General features: G+C 37.8%; 1 protein-coding gene across 1 annotated transcript in view; it reads right to left on the reverse strand.

Annotated features, from left to right (window-relative positions):
- LOC113237675 (transmembrane protein 132B) overlaps positions 1-15,154 on the reverse strand; it is a 96,495-nt gene that overhangs the window by 29,482 nt on the left and 51,859 nt on the right. The gene's annotated exons all lie outside the window — the stretch shown is intronic.

Here is a 15,154-nt window from a genome sequence, read left to right on the forward strand (position 1 = left end):
GGCTGATTTTGTGAGAAAATTGCCTGATCTGCAGCCGCATGCGTCGAGCATTGAAGTAGATAATAAAAAGTCATGCGTGACGCTGTTCGAACAAAGAAAAATTCACGGGGCTCCAACCCTTCGCGAATGCTACAGTTCTCTAAGAGAAATGATACCAATATGTTACTAGATTTACACGAGACGGGTGGGGTTCATGATTTGTAGCATTTTTCTTAAATTTAATATCGGCAATTGGTATTCCTTTTCTTGACGTTTTTTTTCTTGTGTTGATGTGTATATTCAGAATGATTTTTTTAACGTTAGAACACTTAGTACAACATATCCACGTATCCATATAGCCGTCGGCGTCGTTTACGCTAGAAAACATGATAAAAAACGTGTTCAGTTTATGCTTTACTGAAGCTTTAAAGGTTGTAATTGCGGCCGATTTCGCAACAGTTTTAACTTAAATATTGGTAAGTAATTCGATTTCAGTAATTGTTGATTCTGCAAGAAACGAAATAATTTTGGGTTTTAAATTTCGATTTGTTTATTTGAATTTTTAAGTTCATTGAATGTCACAATGTTTTACTAACATGATACATCGATATTCAATTATGTTATTTGTGAAATTACTCCACTTGTTTGTTATAATAATTAATACGAACACTAAGAATTTGTTTAATTCATTTAAAATACGGCGTAACGACGTGTCTATTCTCAGCGATACAATTTAGTGCCAAACGGGATAGTTAGGTTTGGTTACACTATGGCATAGTTTTGGTAATATGTAAGGGATACGATATAGCTTTCACTGGGTTTAATAAAAGTGTGATGTCGCCGCCGAACGAAGCGCAAATTATTGTTTTGTTCAAATTACACGGTCAGCGCATGAATGTGACGAAGTATTTGCGGTAATCAGTTAAGATCTTTGATTAGTCATTACTATGTTCGTACTTTACGTTGAAAGCATTGAAATTACCCTCAAAATAAAATAATACTGCCCAGATAGCTAAGAAGCTTAAGCTTCTTCTGGGTCGATTCTACACTGAAATAAAGGTAAACTTTATTTCACATTAAAATGTATCCGTAAATATATAACTCTACATCAGCTTCATATCGACGGGTGGAGAAGAGGGTGGTACGTACAAGTTCATATAAATTATTGACAGTTATGGGTTCACGTCAAAAAGTCTATCGAAAACGTGGCTGACTTATGGCCACATATTACCATTTAATGAAGTTCAATATACTATTCAATATTGACTGCAATTCAATATTGGTTCAATAAGAAAATTGAAGAATATTACTCAGTATAAATGGCATGTTAATTATCACAAGAGCGCACTACGGTTTAAGTTTTTGACAAAAACGATTAAGTAGAAAACCAATGCTATCTTTATCGAAGTAAATCATTGCATGTGGTGCCATTAAGTACAACAAATAATTTAGTATGTGGTCGGGCTGATTCGGCGTTTCGATGTTACACGTCACGGATATTATCCTCGGAAAAGGTCAGCTATTTTGCTTGTATCGGTGGTAAGATGCCGTGCCCATGTTATAAGGACTACTTATGTGGCAGTTGTTACACCCCTTTCACCCCGGTTTGCACCGAGGTAGAATTGCGTTCGCAATCGGGCGACCGATCGGGAAAGCAATATCAATTCGCTAAACTGCTCTTTTGGAAAAGCCCACCCATAGAGGAAATTAATATCTCGAGATGGACAATTAGTAGAAGTCAAAAAGCCATTAAAATGGTTTGAAATTCCTGGGACTTATATAATTTTTCAAAGAATTACAAGCGTTAAAGAGTTTCGATCAATAAATAGAAATAAATACATACACGTAAGAAGCTATTCCTTTGATCGACATATGACATAAGATATTACATTAGGTACAGATAGATCGTATCTTAAATAGGTAGGTAATATTTATAAAGTAAAACCAAATCGAGACTCCTAAAATTTGTATAAAACGACAATAAACTGGGAAAATTGAGGTAAAAGAAAGCCGCGTAAAAAATAATGGCCCACCCTACGCGCGCGGAGAAGGGTGGACGGCCAAATAAATTGTTTGCCTTTTTCAATTTTATACAACCAAGCCACGGTATGCCACAGAAATATACTGAAAAGACATACATATTCAAGAATCCATTGCATTAAAATGGAAATTATTTGCTTCAATCCACCAAAATCGTTTCTCTTCTCCGACTGAAACGGAAAATATTATATTCATAGTATGTTCGTCTTTTTTTCAAAAGTGAGTTCATTTAAGTAAACACATTGTCTTGGTTTGGGATGTGTCTTTAAGTATGCGAGTAGGTAGCGGATGTAGTCGCAGCCTCATTACGACCCATCAATAACTCGCCTCGGGATTTGAAGCTTTGCGACGACACAGTACCGAGCACGAGTCCTTATGTTGCGGCTTTTCTTTACGACATGATGGCCTCGTCTTACAATATACTGCGGATACGTAGTGTTACTTTTTATGTTGAAAAAACGTATGTAGTAAACATGCATTGTGCTATTGTAACGGAAATTGTGGAACACTCTAAATCTTTTCCTTTTGTTAACAAAGGTTTTAGAATAACATAGTAAGTTCATGTTAAACGGTGTTAGTAAACGTCGTTTATTGGAAGACCGCAACATAAACAGTAAGGAAACAGTTAAACCCACCAAGGGGTCACTCATTAATCACGTTGAATAGCGGCTCCAGATCGAAGAATTTGAGAAACGTCCGCACCGTCGCTTAAAACCTATCTTTCTTATTGGGGCATTTCTTTTGCTTTTTTCGGTGTACAACTACAAGTTGATTAAAACGCACCTATATACTTACACATGTATAGGCAAGGTCGCATTGTTTACTATTTTTGACGTAAAAATTACTGGTAACAAAAACTGGTTAAAAACCAAAAACAAAGGCCTGCGATAAGTACATAGAAAAAATCGTGAAGTCTGCTGGTTCGTTGGGCGACGTAAGCCACGATGTGCTGGAAGCGCTGGTTCGAATCGAAGGAATTATTGTCAGTCATCGATCTTTGCATTAATCATTATAACGAACTAGTGGAATAATTTCACAAAAAATATTGAATATGGTAGTAAAATATCGTGATATTCAATAAACTTGATATTACTAGTAACAACGTTAAAAAATTGTTGCCTACTTTGTTTCATATGCTGTACGTATGATTTAACTAGAATCGACACCTAATATATTGTCGGGGATAGTGCAAATGTGCGTATGTAGTATTGGTAAAAGGCGCGTATCTGCTCTTTAGAATCTCCTCTCTCCTGTATAATTTGGTTTACCAAATTATACAGGAGAGGACGTTAACGTTATTATTTAGTTATTTCAATGGCTCCGACTTAAATTTTTAACAGTAAGCATTAATCTATGTGGTCTGAGAACTTACGTGGTTGCCACGACATTTAGGTAGATTTGATTTGGCCACTAAATTATCGAAAAGGAAACCCATAATCCAATGCGTACGAGTAATTGCACTATCCCTGACGTATATTCTGTAAAGCTTGTCTCGCATATGATGTGATGATGGAACAATGTATGTACAAATCAAATATATGCAAAAAATATTACGTTCGTAATATGACAGGAAAGTAATAAACGCCGCGCTATAGCCAGTAAGGTATATGCAAGATGTCACCGTCCGCTTGTAAGCAGTAACTCATAGTCGTTGCATCTTAGAAGAACATCCACCATGACTCACCAGACGAGACGAACGATAATTTAACAAGCACTAAAATAGATCTTTTGGAATTTCTTGACATAAATAAGTTCAGCTACAAATATATGAAATGTTCACCAAATAAACTTGCATGTTTTGCACGTGAAGTAAGAAGCAGATTGACTCACAATGCACTATTTAAAGCAGCAAATAAACAAAGTGGCGAGGTATTTCATTCATGAGTGGAATTAGATCAAAGAAAGTGGAATTTGCTCTTAATTATAATGATATTATATATGATGAATATGAATGATATAACAAATATGCTTTGAACAGTTAACCTAATGGGGGGGCAAAAGCATGTTTGTTGTATATTATAATAATAATGTGTCAAAGTTTGGTATAATTAAATACATTTTCATTTACAATGTGAATAAGTCGTTGTTCACTTGTTATTATTACCTACATAATTATTAACTACGCCAAATTACATTCAGTTTTTAAGATGTTGTGTTGTGACTATCAAAACTCACCACTGAACGTAGGTACGATGCAGCGACCTCTTTTGTAGGTTAGGCACTTGACTCAAGAGTGCTTCTATGAAAAGCACCTACGCGCAATATGCTCCTCCAAGATGATTTACGCTGTACAATGTCGGTGCTTGGTAAAATAAGGGTTGTAAAAATAGTGGAGTTTGTTTTTTATTTTTGTCTCCGTTTTATCTTTTACGAAAGTTTCATATAAAAACATAATATAATTTTAATAATATAAGCACTTTAATAATACAATGCTGGGCTAATAACATTTTTGTAGTCTTTAAAATTTATTCGCGAGTCTTAATAACAGGGACACATCAAGCATGAAGGATCTATCCATTGCTTATCTATAACAGAGGAATTATTAATCGCCGTTTATCTGTCGCCGTCGCTAAAGACAGATCGCCTTCGCACATATTTGTCTTATTCACAACTTACCAATCCGTCTTCGAGTGCCGTCTGACCAGTTGCCTGCAGGTTATTTTCCTTTGTATGGTTGGAGTGCTATGCGTAGGTTTTTAAACTATCATATATGTTGGTTGTCGCTAACGGTACTTATACCTTTATCTCATGTTTGACGACAGATTTACACATATACACCTGTTTGGATATGACGTGGGTACTACATCTGTTTTGTTTGACGATCGCTCTAGAGTTGTGAAAGTTTTTTATCTGTTAGACGTTTTACCGGTTACAGTAAAACGACGGCATATTAAAGGGCTATAAATTATGTTTCTAGTGCAATATTTTGATCGGAGAAAGTCTGGTTAAGTTTGTATTTGGAGTGGTATCTGGTTTCTGTAATTAGGCGGGTAGTAGGCTGTAAGAGACAAGGGCGCGGTTTGACAGGAACACCGTCGATTCCTCCCGGCTTTGTCACCCTTAACAATAACTTGTCGCTTCTATCTAAATGCAAATAAAGCAAGAGCACCCCTTGATCTTTGTTTCGCATCCCTCATTTGCCGAGTTGTAGAATAAGGATTTGTGAGTGGCTTAGGGGCTTGTAGGGTAACAGTGGTTATTAATAATAATAATAATAATAATAATAAAAATCTTTATTTCAGACCATAAGTCCATAAGTGTTAGTATCATATAAAAAGAAAATCTTAAGCACTATTGTTAGTAAAAAATAAAAATGTACAAATAAAATAACAAACTAAACTAAAAAACCTCCAACGTTAGACATGTAGTGACGACCACCGGGCGACCATTGGTCCGTCCCAGTGGTCGGCGAACGCGGACAGGATGGTGTTGGGGCTGGCACGGATGCGGGCTTCGAGGGAGGCGCACCTCTTCCTCATGACAGCCGCAAAGCCGTCCGTCCGCGCCTCGGCAAACATGCCGGACGCGCTGCACCTCCGCGGCAGCCCCAACAACACCCGGAACGCGTTGTTATACTGTACGCGGAGTACGTCGTACGCCTTCTGCGTATAGTTCACCCACAGGGCGCACGAGTAAAAGGAGACGCAAAACGCTTTGAAGAGAAGATTAATGCAAGGAATACTAAACTATGTATTTTATTTTGACAAGTCTAGAAAGTTCGATTCATTAAAAGCAATCGCATGCGAAAAAACGTTTATCGTGATAAAGCACAAAACCCGACCTCATTTATGGTATTTCTTAGTAGAGTTAGCGTGAAACACGCCTCAGTTAACAAGTAAACACGGAAACTTTACATCATTCAGGCATAGTGACAACAAATTTTCTATTATATGGTTTGTTTCTGTTTTTGACTTATCTGAAAAGGTGAGGCCTGGTGCCTCTTACACAGGGTTCGTTACCTAAGGACACTAATTTTTCACAAAATCTAGAAACACATAACACGATGAATCTATAGGTACTCATGACCTTTTAAAAACCGTAGTGGTACCAATTGCCAAGTGCAAAACTGGTGACCTGAGTCTGGCCGCGAAATATGGACCCATATCCCTCGGTACTGTTCTGGGAAAACTATTTGAACAGCTTCTCCAACCTGAATTGCTGAGAAACATCAAAATTGATGACGCGCAGTTTGGCTTCGCCCCGGTATTTCGACGGATTCCGCCATTATGAGTCTTAAACAGACTATAAACTACAGTACCCCCAGGGAAACCTCAGTATATGAGTGTTTCCTGGACCTTAGTCGTGCGTTTGATTTAGAGAACTATGTGGTTCTCTGGAACAAATTGCGCGACTCGCAGGTGCCAAATAAGGTGGTATATCTGTTGAGGTACTGGTATGGAGGCCAAACGAACATTGTCACGCGTCAACCTCTAACAAATATACGTTAGAATGCGGTGTTCGCCAGAGGGGTTTGACTTCTCCGGACCTTTTTAATGTTTACATAAATGTGTTGATCGGCGAGTTGAGAAGCATCACGGTCAGATGCCATCTGGCGAGTGTTTGTGTAAAGAACCTTAGGAAACGGACTTAGGAAATTACTGTCAGTCTGTGAACATTATGCTGAAGTGCACGGGCAGAAGTACAAGGTTAGAAAGACAAAGCTGATGGTTTTGGTGCCGGAAAGGGTCCGGAGAGAATCCCCGACGTTTGGTTAAATCGGTGCAGCGGTGCAGGTTGTGGAGCAGTTCAAATACCTGGGTCATATTTTAACAAGGGACATCTCTAAGGAGAGATGACGACGAAATATATATAGAGAGAGAGGAGGGCTATCTCGATTCCATGTAACATGCTCGCCAGAAGATTCGTGAAGTGCAGTAAAGAAGTGAAATTAACGCTTTTCCAGGTTTATTGCCAGTGCTTTAACACCTGCCAATTGTGGGTTAACTTCAAAAAAGCGAGCCTATGTACTCTAAGAGCGCAATACAATGACGCTTTCCGCATGCTTATAAAGTTACCACGCTACTGCAGTGCATCGAACATGTTCACCGAGGAGGGATTACCCGACTTCTTTGCTGTTGTCAGGGCTCGTATTGCTTCCTTTTGGGACAGATTGCGTTGTTCTGATAACGGCATACTGAGAGCTATTTCCGCAGATATGTCTGGACCAATTTTTAAGTACTGGCGTTCCATCCACTGCGACGCAAACAGAAAATAGATTAGACGAAGACCTGTATGGGTCTAACCTTATTACTTGACTGTACTTTATTTTATTTTATTTTACTCGTATATTTTGTTATTGTATCATATCATTACTGTTGTATAATGCCACATTGTATTATGTAAAATAGGATTTTTGCCTGACAATAAACAATTATTATTATTATATCTATTTTAGACACTCGCCTCTCCCAAGGCCTAAAAGATTAATTTCGAATTTTTAAATAGGAGAGGCGGTATTTCCCGGCAATGGCACAGTCAGCCGGGGTCAGGGATTCAGGTTCAAGAACCGGCGAACAATACGTGCATTTGCGGACAAAACATTGGGATTATTTCAGTGAAGGCCACATCCCACATGTTGGTGATCTCAGGCGCCAGGTCGAAATACTTCCGTTTCTCGGTTTCAGCTTTCACGAGACCCTCGTCATGCGGGATGGTGACGTCCACAAGAAATACCCTCGACTGCGATCGATCCAATATCACAATATCAGGCTTATTCGCAAGAATAGTCCTGTCCGTGATAACGGATCGATCCCAATAGATTTTGGTGCGGCCATCTTCGAGTATTGGCTCCGGTGAATACTTGTAATATGGCAACCTCTGTTGCACTAGTCCGTACTTGAGAGCGAGCTCTTGGTGTAATATTTTGGCTGCCTGGTTGTGTCTGTGCAAGTACTCAGTGTTAGCAAGAGCGGAACAACCGGAAACAATATGCCTAAGTGACTCTTCGGGACGGCCACATGCCCGACAAATGTCTACTGTGCCGTCCTTGATAATCTGATCCTGTATTGCACAGACAAAACCTTCGGTTTCCCCAAGTGGTCACCGAAATGCAGCCAATGTAGGGAGACTTTACGGTCCATAAAAGGCTCGTGGAGTATCTTGAAGAACCTCCCATGGAGCTCTTTCTCTTTCCATGCGGACTCGCGGTCAGAGGTGCTAAGCACCACCGGGTCTCGCCATTCCTCTTTGGCCAACGATAAGGGCTAACAGCCCTTTATCACATGTGACAACCTCCCCACGCATTACGTCATCCGTCATCGTCAAAATGTAGTTCCTGAGATTGCATATCTCGCGGTTGTGCATGGTTTTGACACTTAATAGGCCTCTACCTCCACACTTCCGCGGGACATACAATCTCATAACTGACGATCTCGGATGATACATTCGGTGAGAGGTCATCGTCGTGCGGACTCGTCTATCCAGAGCGTCTAATTCCGTCTGAGTCTATTTGAGCACGCCAAATGTGTACATCAGAACAGGCATGACCCAGGAGTTATAACCTCGGATCTTATTAACGCCTGACAAATAACAGTTTAGCACATTTTTCAGGCGCCCATAATAAACCTCGCACACACCCTGTTTTGTTATTATTATTAAAGGAAAAGGTATACCTATACTGGCCCCCTTGAATATTTATAATTTAGATATGCGCTATCTAGTACATATTTGGTGCAATACGAAGCTTCTGTGATAGTTTTGACAGAAACCCACGAAATTCGTAAGATGGATTTTTGGAAGATTCTTTTTTTTTTTTTGTTTTTTTTGTATGTATGTTACCCGATAACTCCGGTATTTGTGAACCGATTTTCATGATTCTTTTTTGTTGGAAAGGGGGTATTTCCATAGTGGTCCCATTTCATTTTGAAGAAAATCATCCACCTCAAAGGGTGGCTGTTCACGCATGAAGAGTCATTTTTATAAGTAGCGCCTAACTTTAATTTAGGAGCAATTACTTTTAGCAATTATTTAGTTGATTTTGCTATTTCTCCAATTCAAGGCGTTTTTCTCTCGAAATACTTTGAGTAGTGTCTTAGTGAGAACCTATTTTTATTATCTCCAGTATCAAGTCCTGTATAGTGGCGAACTAGGGGATATTTCAATGAAACTTAGCAAATAGACGTAATTCCACGTACTTTTGAGGTCGGTTTTTTTAGTACTCTGTACTGAGATTATTATTTTAGATTTCTAATAGTGTTCAGCCTTCTAGCATTCCAGATTATCATGCTGTTGCTGACCAATTTGCCCCAGGAGTGAGTACATCGGTACAAGAGTGCATAGTGGTTTGGTTCTACCAGAAGACATTCAGCCTATTCCCAGGGCCAACATTAGGACTTCTAATCGTGGAAGAAAGGCTACAACAGCAAAAGTAATTACATCGTCACCTTATAAAAATCAATTGACTGAATCTTTGCGGTTAGCAGAAATTCGAGGGCGTGGTGGACGTGGACGTGATCGAGGACGGGAACGCTATCTCGATAGTCAAGTTGGAGGGGCTAGTGGCAGCAGGGCTAATAGACGCCAGAGAGACGTCACACTCAGACTGCTGAGTTCACTTTCAGAGCTCAGTAGCTCTGAAAGTGAAGCTATTATAGAAACGGACTCTGAATATGACGACGACGTCTACCCAAATAGGATACCTGAAAGCTCAGATACAAACTGCATATTCTGCGATATCAGGTATTCTAACGACAGACGTGGAGCGGAGTGGATTCAATGTCAGAGTTGCAACTTATGGGCTCATGCAGCATGTGCAGGTCCTGAAGGCGAATATTACATCTGCGATTTTATTACATTTGCGGATAGATTTTTAATTAAAGTCAATACATTTAATATGACCCCCCGGGTGCCATATAACCCTCTCTTGATATCGAGTTGTGTAATTTGATTATTTTTTAAATACATATATTTTTTATTATCCTGTTATTATTTTATTTATTCTATTGTAAAGTATACATAGGTAAATTAATAAAGGTCACTATATATGATTTCTTCGTCAAGTATTTTTTAAATGAGCCCAATAAAGCAAAGTAGGGGGTCACATTACAACCTTTTCATCTATTATTATTATTATTATTATTATTATTAATGTATCTTTGTATTTATTCATATTGTATTATTTCTATTAGATTATTTATTTTAGCGGTATCAATGCACACAGTGACAAATAATGACAAACGTCTTTTAAATTAACTCTAAATTTCTTATAATTATGAATAATAACGCACACCCTCACAGCTCCGCACTAGGGAAACCCTGTATCGCGGGTACCATAGACACACACGCAGACAACCACAAACTCATGAGAAAAATATTTAGGCTATACAAATATTACTTCCGGACCAGGATCGAACCCGGGACCTCTACGTGGCAGATCAGAATGGTACCCGTTGAACCACGGAAGCAGTTGAATAAGAAAAATTGCCTATGGCGAAGCGAAAGTAACTGAAATATAGATATTTATCTTTGCAAAATAGCGTTTATCTCTAAGAAATACTGAACATTGTAAACTGTGTAAGTGACAAAGTTATTTAGCTTCGGCAAGAGGCGGGCGTTACGTGCTCGAGAGCACAAGAACAGCTTGTTATCGCTGAATCTCACACTGGAAGCTAGAAACATAAATGAGCTCTTTATTTTATGAGCCGTATAATACTTACGACAAAATTGTGGTTTACACTGAACGGTACTGACGTCCACTACAATGCATTTCTCTGCTTTAACATTTCAATGCTTGAAATATTAAAATAAGTACAAACATACATAGGTCAGACCCTTTTCCCATCGTGGTAGGCAGACACAACAGCTTTCCACATTCTACGGTCCCGACACATGCCTTAACGTGGATCAGTGCTTTCATACATGCTCGTCGGTTAAGAGTACTCTTGAGTTGGCCTTTCTTTAGGACGTTTTCTATCTGGCATGGTGGGTAAAAAAATTAAATGCTTCAAAAGTACACAAGATTGATGTGGAATGTCGAGATAGTGATAGTTGCTCAAATATTCTAGGTGACGTTAGCTTTTCTATTTTCTAAAACTCGTATTTGATTTAATTTTGGAATTTTTTAATATTATATTACTAATTCGTAGAGGTGGCAGCTCGAAACCAAAATACTGAATGACGAGCGCTTTCTCATCAGTATTCGTATATGTGAGAGGCGCAAATAAAACAGAATCGATAGAATAAATGAAGGCACACGCGACAGTTTTATAGAAGCGCTATCCGCTTACAAATTATTATGACCTGCGATAAACTTCGACCTCTCGTCTCGACTGTCAGTGTAAATAACTTTTTTGAGATATGTTCAATACCGAACTGATACTTCATACAAATAGCTTTGTAGTTTTGAACTTAGTTGTACATTTCTATCATATTCAGATGTTTGAGTTGAAACTTAGTTCGCTTTCAACAGCAGGATCACGAGTATTAAATTGATTAAAACAGGCTAGCGATGACATGTTTAAAATGGTCAACAATTCATTATGAAGTTTCTGAACGAGGTATGTGCACTAACGTTTTATGAAATATGTAAAATAAATAATATTCTGACATTATTTTGAATAGGGTTCATTCGGTCAGTGAAGCTGCAATCGTGACCAATTGTGACCAGTAACGCGGCTTCCCGCTGCGCTTGCGTTTCTATCGCAGCGGGATAGCAGTGTCAGTCGTGTCCGTGCTGAGCGCACACACTCGCCGATACAGGTTGCTCGCAGTTATAAACATGATTGTTCATTATTATTTTATTATGTTCAAACCCATATTAAAGCGTTGATAAAGATTCCTGTCGTTGCGTGTAATGATCAATCTATAATTACCTACGTACGTTTCTATTGTTCAGTAACCACACGATCAAAAAATGCATTGTTTCTTGTTGCCTTTTGCAACGAAAACATTAGGACACGTGCTTTTACTTTACAATAGATGACTGTATAACAAATAAATCACAATAGCTTTTACTTAGTATAAAACCCATTTTCATATACTAACCGAATAACTCATCGTTCACCTAATGGAGATAAATGGAACCAATTTCAGCGTGTACAATATAAAGTCGTTTTCAGCAGTAATACTGACACTTTTAACAAAAATAAGCCACACAGGAGCACGAACGTGCGATTTATATAAATACAGAGGATTTAGTCGAGCTATGGGAATCCTCAGGAAATCTCCCTTTCAACTCGTTAAGGAAAGGGTTTATTTATTCGAAATATTGTGTAAAACTGCTTTTGTAGGTTCAAACCATTACCACGTTGTTATCCATGTGAGATTTTGGGATGTAATACACGAGAGATTTCAAAAGAGTCGTTATATATTATTTGCGGAGTGGACCTCGGCGTAAGGTTTAAGATAGTAGTCGTGAAATTGTATATAAAAGAAAATATTATTTTGTCTGCATTGTAATAAAACGACACCCAAGTATTTGACAGAATCCACGAGGTGAAATACGCGAAGTAGGGCAGATTTCCCCGGATGCGGCCATCAGCATGATTGAAACATTTGTGGTCTCCGTAACGGGCTGGTACGGCTGGCGTGCTACACAAAACCCTGCAGATTGCACTAATGTATGCACCTGCTTCCCCTGAGCTTTTAGACATTATTGTAAAATACGACATACACTGCGACGGAAATACATATAACGAGTCACTTTAAAAAAATTGTTTATTTCTTTAAGTACTTGAGATTGATACGCGAAATTGTAGTATGTTGTAAATGACTTCTTAATACATAAAAGAAAGACCATGCACCTTTTGTACACTATTTCACATTAATTAGAACAATACTGTGGAAAAAAATTAGTATCTCTTCCTCTATTGTCCTCCAAACTGTATAGCTTAGTATTACGATGTGGCAGGCTATTAACCAAATTGTTTAAATTTTAGTCAACATTAGCCCGTTCCTCCACTAGCGCATTCCATAACTCATATAGCTGTAGCTCAGGTAGCTGGCACTGAATTGCGTTGTCTAACTCATCTCCTGAGCTTCTATCAAGCATGCTCTTTGAGATTTAAGTCTCTAGGCTTCGAACTGACATCTCGAATATTCGCTAATAATAAATAATTGCTATATTACTCTTCAGACCGTAGACAATAATAATAGTCCCTCTGTTCTAGCAGTACTACGCTGACATCTTCCTTCTTATATCAAAGTAATGAATCGCGTACATTCTTCAGGTGATAGTACTTGGTATTTGGTGTACAGGGCTGGTGTCCGCAACTCGACGTCAAGGCGCGTATTTTGCGTGTGGTAGTAATGTGATGCTGCACTGGCATGATCTTGCCAAGCAATTCTTTATAATGATAGCTACGTTTGACATAAAGGAAACAAAAACGAAAAAAGTATTTTGTTCTAATATTTTGTTAATATTCCAAAGTATGATATTTATTTTGTTTGCAATTGATACTTAGAAAATAAAACGTCTTCATCTTCTTATACTATCAGTATGAGCGATCTCTCTCTTCAATTTGGGGAGATATCGCGGTTTTTAGAAGTGATCCGTTAGTTTTGCGTCTCAGGTTGAGCTATTCGTATATTTTTTTTTACTAAAATAAAATTGAAAATGAAATGAAACGAGAATAAGCCACCAACTGAAATTGAGTAAAAATAAAAAATGCTATACCTACGTATGGCTCTGTATCAATATTATACATTGGCTTGGTATCATTTTATTTAGTAGGTAGGTATCATCTACTAATATTACGTGTTATTGTAAGATTATTATGTTATATTCGCGACACGTCGCACATTAAGTCGCTATGTAGTGAACAAAATAGTTCAAATGTTGTGTAAGTGCCTACATTGACAAACATATTAGCACTCCGGAATGAAGGTTCTTTTTTTATGATACTAAGCATTAAGCGATACGCCTCTCCAATACAGTTGCAGTTAACTTAAAATCGCAAACATCTGAAGGGCACCGATATAAGCCCGTCATAAGAGACATGTTGACAAGTCCCATGTGCCTATAATTTCAGCAGCACCCTTACCAAACAAAACCGGAACGCAGTAATGCACATATTACTGCTTGGCGGCAGAAATATGTAAGGTGGCAGTACTCTTTGACAGAGTGCTCTATAGCTATTAAAATTTGTCGGTTTTGATTGGTTTTGGACTTCAAATCGCTACAACTGTGATATTCAATTCAATTGATAGTACAAGGCAATTGAGAATACCCTAGTTTGAAATGGACAAGTGGAGTGATTGTATGCTACACTGTTAATATTATTTGACTCAGTTTCTATGTAGAAACATTTGAAACAACATTGTGCTAGCGATTGATCATTAATTTATTACAACTTAGTTGCTCAAAGCCGGAGTGCAAAGAAACGTATTTATTGTTCCACTAAATGCAGAACAATCAGAAAATAGTCATTTAAAAAAACGTGAACATGTATTTATTTTTACTTTAATTATTACGGACACACAAATTACAATAATAATACAAATATTATTATATTAACAACTTAAAAATAATTACATAAGATTAAGTACCTTTCAACCATCCCTTTCACAATAACGAAAACATGTTCTCGAATATGATTTATCTTAGGCTATGCCACAGGAATTACCTTTTAAAGTGATTAAATTCGTCACAGTCATTATTTGCCATCTACGTTGATGGGACTAATTCATTATGTAGTTATTTCTCGCATTTTTTGCTTGAGACGTGATAATCCTTACTCAAGAGTGATGGATAGCTCTCCATGATATGAATAAATTAAGTTTTTGGGACATACTCTGCGATTTTGTCAAGTCATTGGGACTAGTATAATGAATTAGTTTTCGGAACCCCTTTGCTAAAAGCAACTAAAGTTCATTTCACATAGCATGGGTATGGTGACGTTCGAGATTTGAAGTTTCTAGAAATGTAGTGATGTTACATCGAATGAAAAAAAAAAACGATTTAAATGTCTTATCGAGATAATTTGCAACGAAGAGGGAATCGATTTAGAAACAATAATTTAAGAAATAATTAAAAATAAGAAAAAAATAAAAAATAAAAAGGGTTCAATTATTATGCTATTAGGTTACAAAAAACTACACAACAAATAAAAATTCAACCATAAAGCATAAAATCAACAGAAACGCTACGAAATTTGTACAATTAGACCGAAAACATTACGCAAAGCTCCAAACAAACGAA

This window comes from Hyposmocoma kahamanoa, unplaced genomic scaffold (assembly GCF_003589595.1).
Source record: "Hyposmocoma kahamanoa isolate Upper Pololo Valley unplaced genomic scaffold, ASM358959v1 93, whole genome shotgun sequence".
Classification (NCBI taxonomy): Eukaryota; Metazoa; Arthropoda; class Insecta; order Lepidoptera; family Cosmopterigidae; genus Hyposmocoma; species Hyposmocoma kahamanoa.